The 17,345-nt window shown below is 32.5% G+C and overlaps 2 long non-coding RNA genes across 4 annotated transcripts in view; both read left to right on the top strand.

Annotated features, from left to right (window-relative positions):
- The window catches only part of LOC127737580 (uncharacterized), a 56,173-nt gene that overhangs the window by 22,376 nt on the left and 16,452 nt on the right, over window positions 1-17,345 (top strand). The window contains exon 1 of one of the 3 annotated variants that reach the window (XR_007999699.1): window positions 5,931-6,101. The exons of the other annotated variants lie outside the window; for them this stretch is intronic. This is a non-coding gene — a long non-coding RNA (uncharacterized LOC127737580). Of the gene's footprint in view, window positions 1-5,930; window positions 6,102-17,345 lie in introns of those variants that run through there. 3 annotated transcript variants of the gene reach the window in all.
- On the top strand, window positions 14,457-16,536 carry LOC127737582 (uncharacterized). The gene is made up of 2 exons (XR_007999701.1): window positions 14,457-14,874; window positions 15,166-16,536. It is a non-coding gene; the product is annotated as an uncharacterized LOC127737582 (long non-coding RNA).

The raw sequence follows: 17,345 nt of genomic DNA, 5'->3' as shown, positions 1-17,345 counted from the left end.
AAAGTAAACTTGGAAATGATTGTTATGCTTTATATTTAGCGTCTGTCGGGGAATTTGGAGACGATTTGAAAAACGCGCTTTCTTCACACTCAAATAGGAGTTTATCGTGTACTGATGAGATATCTGGATCACAAAATGACGTAATCGTTAACCTGGCAGTAAAGGATACTCTAGTTCGTCTAGAAAATGATATGATTTTATTAAAATCAGAATATGCACGTGAATCTGAGATGTTGAACAGATCACATGAGGAACTAAAGATGGAAAATAAACAACTTAAAGACCGCGATTTGAAATACAGCAAACGTTTTAAGAACCTACAAAATCAAATCAATTTGATAAAAACCAAAACAGAATCAATAACAACATATACAGAAACATTTCAACTGGACGTGAAAACAATTAAAGTTCAATTACAACAAAACTGTGAACAGAATAGTAAAACAAACAGTGAACTAAAATCTTTGGTTGTTCAATTTTCGGAGAGTGTCAAAACAGTAACAGAGATGAAATCAGACATTGATAAAATTCATGAACATATTACGAAACATACTTTGAACATGAAAACAATAGACAAAACTGTGAAAGCAGAGTCCGAGCGACTAAACCGAATGTCCGATACCCGCGCTATAGGATTATGTCCGATACCCGCGCTATAGGATTAAGCAGTCTGAAATCTAAAACAGATCTTATTAATTCAAAGCTTAAAGACTTAGACGCCCAAGTAGAATTAGCATGTCAAACCTATAGCTCATTGAGTGTATCTGTATTTGGTGTCCGTAAACGTCTTGTTAATGCAGAAAAGGAATTAAAAACTGTAAACAAAAACCAGAAAACTTATTCAGAAATTGTTAAAAAGGTTACCCCATTAACATTGGGTGAGAACAAAGCAACAAACAAAGTCAACGCAACAAGGACAATGAATGATGTAAACAATGTCAACGAAGTTAACAAAGTCAACGAAGCGAACAAGTCAATGAACACCTCTGTAAGTCAACGGCCCGTTATGTTTGTAGTCAAGGTATAAACAGTACTGATACATCGTGCAAACTGCTTCCGAAACCAAACTCGGCTTAATTAGATGAACTTTCAAATAGAGACTCTGCCACTACAGCTGAAATACATAACACGTTTGACGATGTTGAATCAGCAATAGACCATATCAAGAATTCCCAAGATAACGGAAACCAAAACATTGCAGTACACTTCCCTAGATCAGTATGCAACCCAGTCCATAACTTTTCTGGTCTCATTCATGTTGAACGTAAAAGAGTCGCTCGTTTTTATGTCGGTGGCATTGACAAAACAGTTTCGTCAGAACAAGGAACGCGATATTTTCTACAACAAAGCGGAATTAGAGTGACATTTCTGAGATATTTTGACAAAAAATCACTTAAAACAGCTTCCGCTCAACTCTATATCGATGCATGAGATGAACATATTATACACGACTCCAGTTTCTGGCCGAAAGAAGGAATCTTTACTAGAGATTGGAAGCCTTGGGCTTCATTTATTCACGATAAAGGAGACGCTTAATTATGGAACTGAACCTCGCTTGTTGGAACTGTCGTGGAATAATGTCTGGTGTTCCATATCTTATCGACTTCTTTCATACAAATAAAATTGATGTAATTGCTATTGCAGAACACTGGATTCGGTCTTGTCAGTTGATGTTGTTATATACGATTGATTCGACTAATTATATTGGTTACGGGAAAGGCGCTGACGACAATTGTCACCAATTATTCAACTTTAATATAAGAGGCGGCGTCGCCTTTCTGGTATCGAAAAAGCTACAGCCTTTTGTTGAAGTACTGGACATTCCGAGTAAAAGAATAACGGGGATTGAATCAAATATTCCAGACACATCAACCATTTATCTCATATCTGTTTATCTACCAGCAGTAACACAAAGTTATGAATTATTCTCGAAAGAAGTTGAAACTCTGATAGATGTCTATAACATTTATTCAACCATGGGAACTGTTGTCCTTATGGGAGATTTCAAATGTAAAATTGAAGGTCTGAGATATACGTTTGATTATGATAAACGAAGTGACAGTTTTCGGTCATTTATGCAGGAATGGAATCTGCGTTCTCTACATCTGGAAACAAATGGAAATGGACCAGTTTGTACCTTTCAATCATATCAAGGAGGACCAAAATCTGCCATTGATCATTTAATAGTTAACATTGAAAATCTCAACAAATGTTCAAAAATCCAAGTCCCTGGTGAACATATGTTTAACGTTTCAGACCATAACCCCATTAGATGTTCGTTTGCCCTTTCGGACAATACCAAGTCTGTATCTAAGGACGACGATCTTACTGATCAAAGGCGTATATCATGGACTTAAGCTGTACAGAATTGTGCTATAGCCGATTATTCTTTTGCCATTTCACAATTTTTATGGGACATCAAAACACCAACTGCTACTCCGGCTAATATTGAACAATACTACAGCGAAATAGTGAATGCTATTTTGAGAGCCGATATCGAGACTCTTCCCGGTAAACAGTATGTAAAACATTTAAAACCGTATTGGACAAAAACTGTGAAAGAATATCATACAATTATGAGATTAAAACGTCGAACATGGATTGAGAATGGCAAATTTCACCAATGAATGACAAACATTACATTGATTACAAAAGCGCTAAATTGAATTTTAGAAAACAGCTTGAGCTAGCATATGAAAGCTATATTAGTGAAATAAATCGTAAAATTGAAGAACCTGTTGACTGTGATCAACGTTTTGTATGGTCTGTGATAAAAAGTGGCCGGAAAAAGGTATCACATTGTAAACAATTAGATATTAGCGGTATTCAACTTATTTCTTCAGACGAAATATGTGACGGTTGGGTGACTCATTTTCAATCTGTATTCAGTTTCGATAGCAACTTGATCAACCCTGTGAATGAAAAAGCTGTTGATCATACTATCAACGACTTGTTACAAACTGTCCGTACAAACACAAACGAAAATATCGAGGAATTTACTTTCGATGAACTATATAAACTTTGCGACGATCTGCCGTGTAATAAATTTCCAGGGTTGGATGGAATCTGTTACGAACATTGGAAATACGGCGGAAAGCTACTTCAGCGTCGTCTTTGTAGTTTGTTTAATCTTGTACTGGAAACATGCTACACCCCGACAAGCTGGAAAGACAGTTGCATCATACCTCTATTCAAAGGTGGAAACAAATCAAAGTCGGATCCGAATTCGTACCGGGGAATATCTCTTCTATGTAGCATATCAAAACTGTTCGAAAAGGCATTATATACTCGTTTACCATCGCTTCATCACAACTTTCCACACCAATCACAAGTTGCCTACCAGAAGACATTATCTAGTACACATGCGAGTTTCAACATGCAAGAAGTCGTACACCATAATTTGGAGCGTCATAGTAATATTATCGTCACACTTCTGGACAGCATGAAAGCATTTGATAATCTCTGGCACAAAGGACTATTAGTCGAGTTGTATATATATGGAGTTCGAGGTTTAACTTGGCTGTTGATCTATGAAATGTACCAGAACATGCGAAGCTGTTTGCAATTTAAAGGAAAGTGTTCAAAATAGTTTAAACTCAAAAGAGGCGTAAGACAAGAGGGGGGGGAGGGGTACTGTCTGCTGTTTTTTACTTAGTGTTCATTAATGATCTACTTAGACAATTGGACGAAAGTCCTTATGGAAGTATGTTATTCAATCTTCCTGTAAGTAGGGCCGTACAAGCGGACGGCATTGCCCTTATATCTTCAACTTCAAAAGGTATGAAAAATTTAATAGACATTTGCCAAACCTATAGTGAAAATTAAGGCTTCAGATTCTCATCTGCAAAAAGCGAAGTACTGAAATTTTGTTCTTCAAAATGTGCTACCATCAGTCAGCCATTGAAACTTTACGGAGCGGACATTCCAGTAGTAACATCAACCAAGCATGTTGGAATTATATTAAATGCTGAATTTGAGAGTATGTCTAGAACTTTAAATGCATGTCGAATTTTGCGTGCAACTGCATTATCCGTAATGAAATCCGGAATACACCCATCTTTCCTTAATCCATTAACGTGCTCCAAAATAGTATTTCAGATGTGTTATCCAAAGGCATTGTTTGCTTGTGAGCTTTGGTATGGTCTATCAAATACTGAATTAACAATGTTAGAACGTTCTCACAAATATATATGTAAAATTATTCAAGGACTTCCTGCACGAACACGATCCGACAAGTGCACAAGCCTACTTGGTTGGATTCCTGTTGAGTGCTATATTGACAAGTGTAAGTTACAATATTTTGGAAGATTATGTAGGATGGACAATAACTTACTACCAAAACGTATACTATTACTACGACTTTTAGAATTTAGAAACAAATGTTCTAAAAAGCAAGATGGTTTTGTACCAGATTTTATCAGAACAGCCGTGAAATATGATTTGATAAACTTTGTTGAAAATTTCATGAAATCAGGCAGCTTCCCAAGTAAGGCTGTATGGAACAGATATATTTCCGCTTCCATAGCGAATTCTGAAAATAACAGATGACAACAAAGAATATCAGTTGACAGTGACTTTGAAATTTTCCGTACAACTCAAAACACATTGTACCACACAGAGCTTGGGTTATTGCTAAAACTAATTATAATTTCAGAGAAGGAGCTAAATATATTGTTGACCTATGTTCCGTCGTCCGAAGAGAGGAGTCTCCTCTCTTATGTGATAGGTGTGGACAGTTTTTCTATAACGTTGTTGAACATATCATGTGTATGTGCGATCGTCTATCAGACTTGAGGCTGAAGCTTTAAGAGGACTTAGTGAGTATTGATCCGATTGCGTTCAGTGTTTATCTGGACAATCTAACGTCATCCTCTTTCACAGCAACACTTTTTTCATGTTATACGGAATATTTATTTCTCAAAAACTTGTATTACACATGTTCATCGAATGTGCAGCGTTTATATAACAGTCATTAAACTTACCTTCAGAAATATTATCATTTACTCAAAAGTGACATTCAATTGATTCAATCACTCTAATTAATATGGGACATTTAAATCATTCAATCACTCTAATGTCTTGATTAATATGTAAATACTTTATTATTGTACAAAATTGTTAATACTTGCAAAATCTTCAATCAGAAGGAAATAAAGTTATTTTATATTATGAAAGGAGCTGCAAATAGGGCCAAATTTGACACACTATTTTCTGTTACGAAGGTAACTTCTCATAAGTCCCAGAGCTTTAGTCGATAAATATCAATGTTTTAGTTTTAGTAAAAGAAGATCATTTGGCAAACAGTCAAATGCTTTAGACAAATCTATTAGTATGGCAGCAATGTATATATTTTCATCTAATGATTTTCGCCAGTCCTCTATAACTCAGAGGAGTGTGTCTTGACAACTATACCCAGCTCTAAAAGCAGACAGAAAGACATTAAAACGAGTTGTGAAAAAACTCCACTAACTGAACATCAATCGCCCTCTCAAAGAACTTGCATATAGGACACAGCTTTGGCTATACTTTTTGGTCCTTTATGGTTTATGGCTCTTCATTTTTTTTATAAGCTTAAGATTTTTAAATATTTTGGCCGCGAGCATCACTGAAGACACATTGATTGTCGAAATGTGCATCTGGTGCTGAAGAATTGGTACCGTTTATGTTATAGCAGGCAAAACTCTTTTGCCGGTAATAGAAATAATAATCATTTTTTCCGAGACAATTCCGACTTAACAAATACTTCTCTTCGTCTATCTCGGATTCCGCGATAAGCGCAATCATACTGGGATGGTAGTACAACAAACGTACGTTATATTAGAAATAAAAAAACAATCTGCAAGATATTCTATTGCTTTTATATCCATATTATTGTAGTATAACCAATTAAAACTCTGTACATGTTATTACCAATACCGTTAACCTGCAAATCATTTTGTCATTTAAACTGCACTATACATGTTGTAGTTTGTCAAATATGAAAATTGAAGTATCAAATGTCTTAGTGCTTGTTAGTGGGCTATTTGGCGTTATATGTTATTGGTTGGCTGTCATAAATAAATATTGGCATACTGAATCCAGTGATATCAATTTGTCGCAATGTAAGTAATAATTTAATCGTTTTGTGTCCTTAGAAAAGAGTTGAGCGGTATAATAATAATAATAATAATAATAATAATAATAATAATAATGATAATAATATTATTCTCATTATTCTCATCATTATCCTTATCATCATATACTTATCATTTTAACTCGTCATATTATTACCTTTATTTTCATCATAGTTTAAAAAATATCTATGAGAGAGTTGACAACTATGAACTGAACTTGAAAAAAATACGAATTGCTCAACTCAAGAGTAGCTGCAGCATTTGTCAACCCGATTTGAGTGATGATACATTAAGTTAATTTTGGGTTGCTATTTTATACAATTTTTACAACTTTTCATCGGGCGGAAATCGCTTAGAGTTTTCGCTAATTTTTAAACAAATGAAGAATTAAACTAATATCCAGAGGAGAATTACATTGTTTTAAGTTTTATAAAACACACACACACACACATCGTTCATTTTTTAACAGACTAGAAAATAAAAGTTCAACGATGCTCTAAAAGATTTCCCCCGTTAAAAAAAAATAATAAATAACAAATCCCGACAGAAATATTTAAGTTTCACGAAAAATTATACTGAAAAATATTAAATCTTATATGCCCTCAATACATTAATTTTCATATGGTGATTAGTGACCGTAATCAATATTTTAAGTATACCTTTAATATTCTTATCTTGAATTTTTTTATTACTTTATGACATGTTGTGTAATATATATGAATATTGGGAAATATATTGTACACAGTACCAGTCTCTCAAAATTTTTAATAGAATGGCACAAGCATTTAATACTTGCATATACTCAGTGTTTATTCATGTCAAATGGTGAAATTGTACAAATACAGGATTGAAGTCCAAGTATGTGTTATTAAAGCAACAAAATCTAGAATATCGATCATTGAAAGCGATTCATTTTAACTATGAATGCGATGCGATTATTTCTGATAAGGGATTTTTGGATGGCGATGAATTTCCATTGTTGATTTGTGTGATAATTGGAGATGCAACAACTGACGATATTCACTTATCGACAATTTGTAAGACAATTTGTCAATAACAATTATCAATTATGTGTCAGAAATCATGAAAAATCAGCTACAATGTTACACAGATCCAGCTATTTATAAAATGTACTTGTTTCTTATTACTGACATGTTAGCATACCATGAAAATTCCTAGTTCATTTTATAAAATTTGATTGACATACTACCAACAAGATAAAATTGAGAATGGAAATGGGGAATGTGTCAAAGAGACAACAACCCGACCACAGAACAGACAACAGCAGAAGGCCACCAACAGGTCTTCAATGCAGCGAGAAATTCCCGCACCCGGAGGCGTCGTATATTATAAAAATTATTGTATATTTGTAGCTAGACTAGTGACAATATTAAGTTTCAAACTACATGTAACTCTATTGTACTCGTATTCTTCTCTAACGTAATAAACAATATATATAAATGAACATGCCCAAACGACGTGTATCAATAAAAATCTCCTTTCAAAATTCCTATTTCATTTTATAAAATATGATTGGCACACTGCCAACAAGGTATATTAAAACGTTCTTGTATATTTGTAGCGAGACTAGTAACAATATTAAGTTAAATACATGTATATATGTTGTTCGTATTCTTCTCTAACGTCATACGCAATTATATAAATGAACATGTCCAAACGACGTGTATCCATTAAAATCTTAAAAGGAGATAAAAGATACGTTTATACAATACGATTTGAATTCTATTATAAATGTAGAACAAAATATAAGCTATTAAATGATTTAAATAAATAAATTCAAAATTCAAAACATCGTCGGTGCAGTGATTCAGCCATTTGTTTAGCTACGATAGATAGACCGACACTTTTTTTTTTATCTCATTTTGAATTCAAACAAAAATTTTACAAGCTCTTTTAAGGCATTAAAATCCCAAGGTTAAAGTTGTGCAATTTTTTTTATTGTTTCAAGCTAGTTTATGATAGTTGCAACTTAAAGTAACATAAATTATTGACTAATGTCAGATGATTATAACACTGATTTTACAAGTAGAATTACCATGCTCTTTTAAGGCATTAAAAGACAAACATCACTTTGGATAAGTGATTTTGACTCAAAGTGTTAATTTGTGTTTAAACAGAGCTAGAAGAAGAAAAGAGACAATCTAATATCATATGTTTAAAAATAAAAACCAGATACTAGGATTGCATGTAGAACATTATCATTTTCATTATAATTTCACTAAAAATAACTAGTGTTCTGACAACCAAAGTGATCGAAATCACTGATGGAAAGACTGGATGCGTTGTGTGCATAATTCCAAACCATATTCTCAGGTATTGTGGAGAACCAAACAAACTTGACATATCACTCTTGCATTATATTCAGAAAGACATTTTTTTTTCATTTGATAAAACAAGGTTGTCTCCCTAATCTACTTGAAAATGGTTGCTTTTGTTAATATTTCTATTTCTAAACATAACTCAGCTTAGGATCATTGATTGATTTTTTATTAAAATCATATGATACTGATCATGAAGATGAATGTTTTTATTTCATTTCCATAATCTTACTCATAAAAATTGTATTCTATTTCCAGAAGATGGAGAATTTCTAAATTTTAATACACATTCTTTTGATATTTCGTTCTGTAGAAGTAGCACTGAATTCCTATATCTTTTTTTTTTCAATTAAATAATTTTGGCTTTATTGGACATAGAAATCTTCAAAAGAAGGTGTAGTGTATTTTTTATTGAAGTTTTACTTACTAGTTTTGAGAAAAGAGGCATTGAAAATCAATTAACTAATTTTTATTTAAATCGGTGTTCATTCTTCATTGAGAAAAAAATCATTTCCTGTATTTAAATATACATGTACAATACCTCACATTGTTGAAAAGCCATATAATGGAGAATAAACAAATACATTTGATTGCAGAAAATCCCAAGATTAAAGTTGTGCATTTTTTTTAATTGTTTCAAGCTAATTTATGATATTTGTAACTTAAAGTAACATAAATTATTCACTAATGTCAGATGATTATAACACTGATTTTACAAGTAGAATAGACCATGCTTGCAAAATTGCATACATATTTTGTTGTTTGTCTTTTCTTTGCAAAAACATACATCTTTTTTATCCTACACATTCATCTCTGAGAAATAATTTACAGAACAATTGTATGTAGTGTAGATCAAAAGGGATCATATTTTTATTATTGAGTTCAATATTATTGTGTATTCAATCATGTAATACAAGAGATATTAACTGTGGTCAATTAAGATTAACATTAAATTGAAGTGATTCCAAATTATACTCCCACCTTCGATGAAGTTATTTTATAAATAATGTCAGTTGTCTACCATACTGTATTATAGATTCAATAGTTTATTAAAGTCTCGCCACATACAACATACATTTAAAACAAGATACATATAAATATACAGTAAACATATATAAAAACAAGTAAAATATATGTATGTGCCATTCTTAAAAGGATTATGAGAGACTATTTAAATACATATCTATACCAATTCATATATAAAATACTACAAAAAGCAATTGTATCAGTACTCTTATTTGCTTAAGAAAAGAATGTGAATAAAATCATTTCAACAAAGTGTGGAAATCAATTTGGGCGTATTGCGTTTCCGTTAATTTTTCAAGTTCCAAAAGAGATTTCCAATAAAATGACATACGTACCTAACTCGACGTACGCACGTAACGGGACCGGTTATTGCTAACCTATTAATTTTGTTAAATGCGTCACTCAAGTTTTAACTAAGTATTCCTAAACTATTAAACCAATTCATCATAAATTTTATCAATATCAAGTATTTCTAAGATGACCAAAAACGAAAGAAATCATGATTTTTATATATCACGTGATTATTGAGATTCCCGCCAAAACTTCACTGTCATAAGACCACGTATATACACGTATCTTTACCTATCATACAATTGATTTGAGTCGTCTATCATGGTTTTGACCATGACTTTGTTTTTCGATATACTTTGCAAATGAACCTTTTATTATTTAATATTTGACATGCTTTTATTTTTCGTTATCAGATTGGTGCCCCTTTTTTCTTTCGTCTCTTAATGTTTAATAATATTTAATTTCCGTGGGTATTTATTATTAGACAGAGATTTTTCTAGCAATTTCAGAAATATCGAATTCAAAGTGTTAGTCAGAACTTGTCTCTGTTAAAGTTGATTATTGGGATTGCATCATACTTTATTAAGCATCATTTCAAACGTTCTCTTCTTCTGCAGTTTATCTTGTTTTTTTACATGCAATCTCCGATTTTTTCCCCAGGGAAAACGGTCGACAAAGGGATGTGTATATTTAAAAAAATATTAATACAGGTCTTAAACTTCTTTAAATTTTAATAGTTGACATACACTTTTCTTTCAAATGAAAGTCAACATTAAAAAAAAGAATTTTGCAAATAATAATGATATATGTAAATAAATGTGTACACCAATTCGTTATATAGATTGTAATTTGGAAGGTGTACTTGATTAGCAATTGATGACTAATCTGCATATAAACATTGACCGCTGTGGATAGTAAATTATCAATTTATAGTACATAGTAATTGGCTAAAAAATGTCCTGTCCTCAAGTATCTCTGATTAAAAGTGGACGAAAATGCCAATTTATATACTTGTTACATTTTTAAGACAACTATAATGCCACTTCAGTCTTTTACAGTAATTTTCTTTTAAACATGTACTTTTAATTAGTAAGGCTTGATATTGTCATAGTTGTTTTTGGATTAAGACAACTCTTATTAATCCAATAAGAAGTGGATTCTAAAACTATCACACATTGATTGAGTTAAGCAAAAAAATTTAGTTTCAATTTTTGTCTCGCCTTAGAGGTATATATTTATATATAAAAGTTAAACTCTACGACATATCCATGCATAGGATCATTAGTGAAGGTGATACACGGCTGAACACACATTTTATATTCATAATTACTTTAAATATGTATATAGTTATCAAAGGTACCAGGCTTATAATTTGATACGCCAGACGCGCGTTTCGTCTACATAAGACTCATCAGTGACCCTCAGATCAAAATAGTTAGAAAGCCAAACAAGTATAAAATTGAAGAGCATTGAGGACTAAAAATTCCATATGTAAACCAAGCTCTCTGAAGGAAGGTTTTTCCAGGTTGTTCTTATGTCGTGCTGTTGCACCACTGTCCAAGGCTTAGTGGGTACTTTAAGATTGGTACTCTTTGTCTTTCATTACAAAAATGTAATTGATTTGGGCTTAATTCAATATTGATTAGTTGAGCTGTTTCCAACTGCATTTTACAGGTTTTTTTCTTCTTATATTGTGCTGTTACACCAGAGTGTTGAGCGCTGGTAAACGCGTTTAATCAGGCCAAATTCTATATTGGCTTTCCCAAGTCAGGAGCTTTTAATTCAGTGGATGTCGTTGCTTACTTTCTGTCATTTTTGGGTTAATTTTACTCTTGTAAAAATGTTTATTTTCGTTTGAACTGTTTACATTTTTCAAAGTCAATGCCTTATATACTATAGTATCTGATAATACGGTATGAGTATTTGCTTATTGTTGAAGACTGCACGAACCACTGTAGTCGTAATTCACGCCATTTGGACTCTGTTTGATAGTTAGACGCGCCAAACGGATCCAGGTACATACATATCGGAGTGTAAGGAATAAATCGAAAAAAGAATGCATGCTTAGCATACTAATGCTTTTGAAGAGAAAATTGAAAATATTTGTTGAACCGGGACAGACTGGCTACTGGATATTAATACAATAGCAAATCACAAGGAAAATGGAAGCTGTGAAACACCATTTTACAATAAAAACTAAGCTTTTTGATACAAAAAAACAAGGAAAAAACCCAAACAAATTATGCAACAAAACAAGTGTTGCTAGAATAGTAATATATGCACATATATAAAGCATAAAATATATAAACAGGTTTTTATTAAATATGGGATTGACTGGTAGCAGGTTAGTCTCGATTACGGGTTCAATTATTTTGTTGGACCCCCTGATCGAATGATTTTAAGACTGGATTTTTCGGCTTCACCACCAAGCATGATGCATTCACTAGTAAGAGCAGGTGTTGGTTTAATCGAAGAAAGACAAGTGTGTCTTTGTATCGGGTACGCTAATTTACCTAGCATATAAAAATGCGACTGTAAGTGTTGGTCATGTACAAAAAGGTATAATCATTTATCATTATCATTTCATCATCCTTAATATATATGTAATATTTGTCGCTGGATATAAGACAAACATCAGTATCATCATCATCATAAGTATTATAGCTTGAGGCTAAATATTCGTCGTATTTATTATAGCTTGTAAGTATCATAGCTTGAGGCTAAATTCTTATCTGATACTTCAGAAAATGTATGTCGAGAACTTATTTTACGCATGCATCTCTTTCTACATAGTTTTTATAAATGTCCAAGTTAAAGCTTATAGAGATCATAAAAGTATGTTTATCAAATGATCATGTCTACTCACAATTAAAACAGTTAGAAAGGGATTGACTCGTCCGATTAAAACGAAGCACAAAAACAGCAACTACTAGTATTTCCAAATAAACTCCATGTACCGATCTTACTATAGAGTATTCACAGCTACTGAACACTATCTTAAAAACAACTACAACTAATAAATACAGAATAATTATCCAGTCTAGAATATTAATCAATTATTTCGTACTGTTACACCACTGTATAAGGTAAGTGGGCCCGTTAACATGTTTAACCCCGCCACATTATGTATGGATGTGACTGTCCCAAATAAGGAGCCTGTAATTCAGTGGTTTTCGTTTGTTGCTTTGCTTTCGTTCATTTTTTTGTACATTAATTAGGCCGTTAGTTTTATAGTTGTAGTTGTTTTACATTTGTCATTTTGTGGCCTCTTATAGCTGACTATTCGGTATGGGCTTTGCTCATTGTTGAAGGTCGGACGGTGGCCTATAGTTGTTAATTTTTCTGTCATTTGGTCTCTTGTGAAGAGTTGTCGAATTAGCAATCATACTACATCTTCTTTTTGTACATCACAAATTAAGTAAAAAAGTACACAAACGCTCTAGAAAAGCAAGACCTTGTGTCATGTCAAAAGCAGAGAGTGTCTGTAGTACCATTAGTGTTCATAACTGTATAGCAGATTATATGTAGTTTCTATAAAATGTAATGATAATTTATCAGTAAAAGATACATGATTATTTGTTAGTGGAATTATATACTATAAATGAATATTTATAGTAAAAGAAACATCAGAAACGAGAATATGTGTCCATTAGATTACACGCCAGTATCACATTTCCGTGTTAAGTGAGCTCTAAATCCAGGAAAAAATCCAATTCAGTTTGTAGTCTTAAACTTTTAAATCTCGTGTGAGATTTCTAAATCAATGTTCAAACATTGTTGTTTTTAAAACGTATTTATCAAAGTCAAACGACAATCATTTAATTTTTTTTTTTTGGTGCCATTCAATTTGTGATAATGGCCGGATCCAAGATATTTGAAAGAGGGCATAGTTCCCGATAATTGAATTTATACTGCCGAGCGGATCAACGCGAAAAACAAATTAGACGATTTTATACTAAACATTTGTATAGATAACGTGGAACACGTCAGATTTTCAAAATTATTTGTCGATCGAAAGGGGGGGGGGAGTACGCCCTCTATCCCTGTATCTGCGAATGCACGTTTAGTTATACGTGGACAAAAACCTCGTCCCATGCATTATTATAGTTGAAGACTAAAAAGTATTATTTGATAAATGTATCAATGATATAAATTTCTGTCAAATTATCTTGAATTTAATTATATAAAAAAATTTTTTTTTAAAGTTAGTCGCGTACACCTTTTACATTCGGGTGTGTTGGAATCTACTTTGTAAACGTTAAAACTTATAAAAACAAAAAAAGAGATAAACTTCTCGCTTCGGATTTCATTATTTTAATATTTTTATGCTAAATTTTTATTTGATAGTTTTTAAAATTCACATTTTGAGAAGAACTGAAATATGGGTCAAGTGAAATGACAAGAAATGTTGGGTGTATTTGATTACAAGTTGATAGCTTAAGTATTCCATTAAAATATTTTTGTCAATAAAATAATTCAAAATTTAATAACAAAATATTTAAAGATTAAAAAAAGGAGTTGGGATTGATTTTTACATTAAGTCTATATCAGCAAAAAATGCGTGTTCAAAAAGCAAAAAGTGCATTCAGTGTATGCTCCCCTCCGTCATGCTTCAATGCAATAGGACGAAATACGTTGAGTTAGGTCGGTAACGTCGAGTAAAGTCATTTTATTAGAAATCTCTAATACTACGTTTCCGGAAACTTAAAGTATACGTTTCAAGAATTTGTATTTATTACTTTTCCGGAAATTTACTTGGTAGTAAATTATAAATATTTGAATATATGTTAGATAAATTATTTATTCTATATTTTTATACAAAAAAGGTTCTGATCTTATATCTACAATATACTAGATATAACCAGTTGACTCTGGTAAGGAATAGTTAAACTTCATCGAGAAACCAAATGAAAATTATTTGTTTTAAATGTGTTCACCTAATCCGCAGACATAAATAAGAAATCAACAAACTCAACATTTGATCACACGTCAAAATGGATCTGGTACATACAGAAACAACCCTGAGAGTAAAAGAAATGCATAATCTACGACGGATTTTCATACAGATCGGCAAATACTTTGAGGAATAGGGATAAAGTTTACAGGTATGTACATATACACAAATGTTAACATTTTTCTGAATAAAATAATGTGAATATTTGACTTAAGTGTTTTAAAATTAATATGAAAAAGAACGGATATGGGACAACAGGATGAGGACAATTCATTATATCGAGAGCTAACCACAACATTGTTTTCTCATTACAGAAGAAGGAAAAGGGGGCATGCAAAAATGTATCCAAAACAGTTAACAGAAACTCTTGCTCCCCTTTTTTGATTGTAAATTGCAGTAAAAATCAGATTTGATATCTTTTTTTTTTCTTCTCTTTTTACAGATGTAGTTCCCAAAAAGCATGCACAGCATCTATAACAACTGACCCGAAGGTCTTTCTGTTGTGAAAACCAAGAACGCCCACAACCACGAGAAAGATGAATACAAGGCAGAAACACGTCAGCTTCGAGTCCGTGTTCGACAAAACACTGGTGACATTTCCCAGCGACCGTCAAAAGTGATTAGAGGTGAGCTTCAGAAAATGGAAGAAAATCTATTGAGTCATCAAGACTTGAAAAATGTTGCTATGTCCTTATACAGAGAAAGGCGAAAGCAGTTTTCAAAATTACCTAAAAGTAGACTCGATGTCCACGAGACTTTAAGACATTTAGATTTGAACACTAACAAAACTGAAAGTTTCACTTTAGTGAATGATGCTTATTCGGGAATCGTTATATTGTCATGGTTCATCAACTTGGAATGTCTATGTAATGAAATGACTGATATTTTCATAGATGGCACATTTAAATCCTGCCCGAAATTCTTCTACCAACTTTATTCGATACATGGGTGTAAAAATTGTAACTACATTCCTCTTGTATTTGCGTTACCTCCACTTAAATCCGAGGAATGTTACATCTGCTTATTGATGTGTGCACTACCCGAAGATTAACTCTCCAGCCCGAGGTAGTTCATATTGACTTTGAATGTGCAATGCATACTACTGTTGCAAAAAACATTTCATGCTGCTGCAATTAGTTGTTGCAGGTTTCATTTAGGACAAAGTTTGTGGCGTAAAATTCAGTCCATAGGTCTTAGTGCCGATTACAAGGACAAATATTCGGATTTTGGAAAATGGCTGACACATTTCTTTGGTTTGGCTTACTTGCCAACTAAAGATTGAAGAATGCTTTGTAGAATTAATAGCAGATGCCCCATCTGACGATAAATGTATGAAGTTTGCAGATTACATATTGGAATTTTATATAGATGGCAATTCGAGATTTCCACCAACCATTTGGGCATCACCTCCTGACCCCGAGGAAAAGAGAACATGCCCACTTGAACGAGCAGTTTTACGCTAGCCTTCCTAACATTTTTGTCTTTGTCGGTGTGCTATTAAAACTGCAAACAACATCATACATAAAGATGATAACTTTATCTATAAAAGCACCCGTTCGAAAATATGAAAAGGAGAAGATGGACTTCCTTGTTGAACAAAACACAAAACTTGTAAACGGTGAATGTACTACTGTGGACTTTGTACGACGTGTTGGCTACAAATATTCTGTCAGAACTGATGTATCAACTCATGTCAAGATATATGTGATTAGCGTTGACTTTTAAACATACGTTTTTATTCATTTTAATGATGAATTTTACTTGCACGTTATGATGACCTATATTAACTTAATAAATATTTAATTCATTTTTATTATGACTTTGCTTTCGTTCAACAGGTATTCCTCAATTATTTTCCCGGAAAAGTAATAATTCATTTTTTCCGGAATCGTTACTATTTTCCCGGAAAAGTAAGGTATTTATTTCCGGAAACGTAGACTTTTTTTCCCGGAAACGTCATCTTTTTTCCCGGAAAAGTAATGCCAATTTCCGGAAACGTAAAACGCCGATAAATTATGATATCAATACACATCTTGTACCAAATTTTGTTCAATAACTTACACAAGCTTAAGATACTGATAAAATACTTTTACAATTCTCAACTGATCAAATTTGATATATCACTTTTTCACATTAACTAATATATAGTAATTTATTATAAATTTTTATTTACAAAGGAACTATATGCAAGTGTATATCTAAAATAAAGAAGCTGTTCGACCATCTTTTCTTAATATAAGGGCTAATGACATGTCAAAAGATGGCAACAGATGATTAAGATGGTATATAAAGTGTCTACAAGTCATAAAAACACATAATTAGTTTCATGTTATGTCTTCAACTTGGAATTCTGCATTTTCTCCAAATCCGGAGTGACCACATAGATCTAGCATAGCTGAATACAAAAAACGCCACGTGTCTGGAACCTCGAAAGTGATTATTTTCAGTCATATTTCAATGTGTTTTATAATTCACATTGCTCAAAGTACCAGTATCAGCTTCCCTTATCAATTGTTGTCCGTCGTCCGTAAACATTGTCAACTTTCTAATTCGAAACTAAAAATGATCTGAATAAAAAAACCCGCTTAGATTGACCCTTATAAAGGTATCACGCAGGCTGCC

The sequence above is a fragment of the Mytilus californianus genome, unplaced genomic scaffold (genome assembly GCF_021869535.1).
Source record: "Mytilus californianus isolate M0D057914Y unplaced genomic scaffold, xbMytCali1.0.p SCAF_4, whole genome shotgun sequence".
NCBI classification, from domain to species: domain Eukaryota; kingdom Metazoa; phylum Mollusca; class Bivalvia; order Mytilida; family Mytilidae; genus Mytilus; species Mytilus californianus.
Note: the sequence above shows the minus strand (reverse complement) of the source record. Positions and strands in the feature narration are given on the sequence as shown.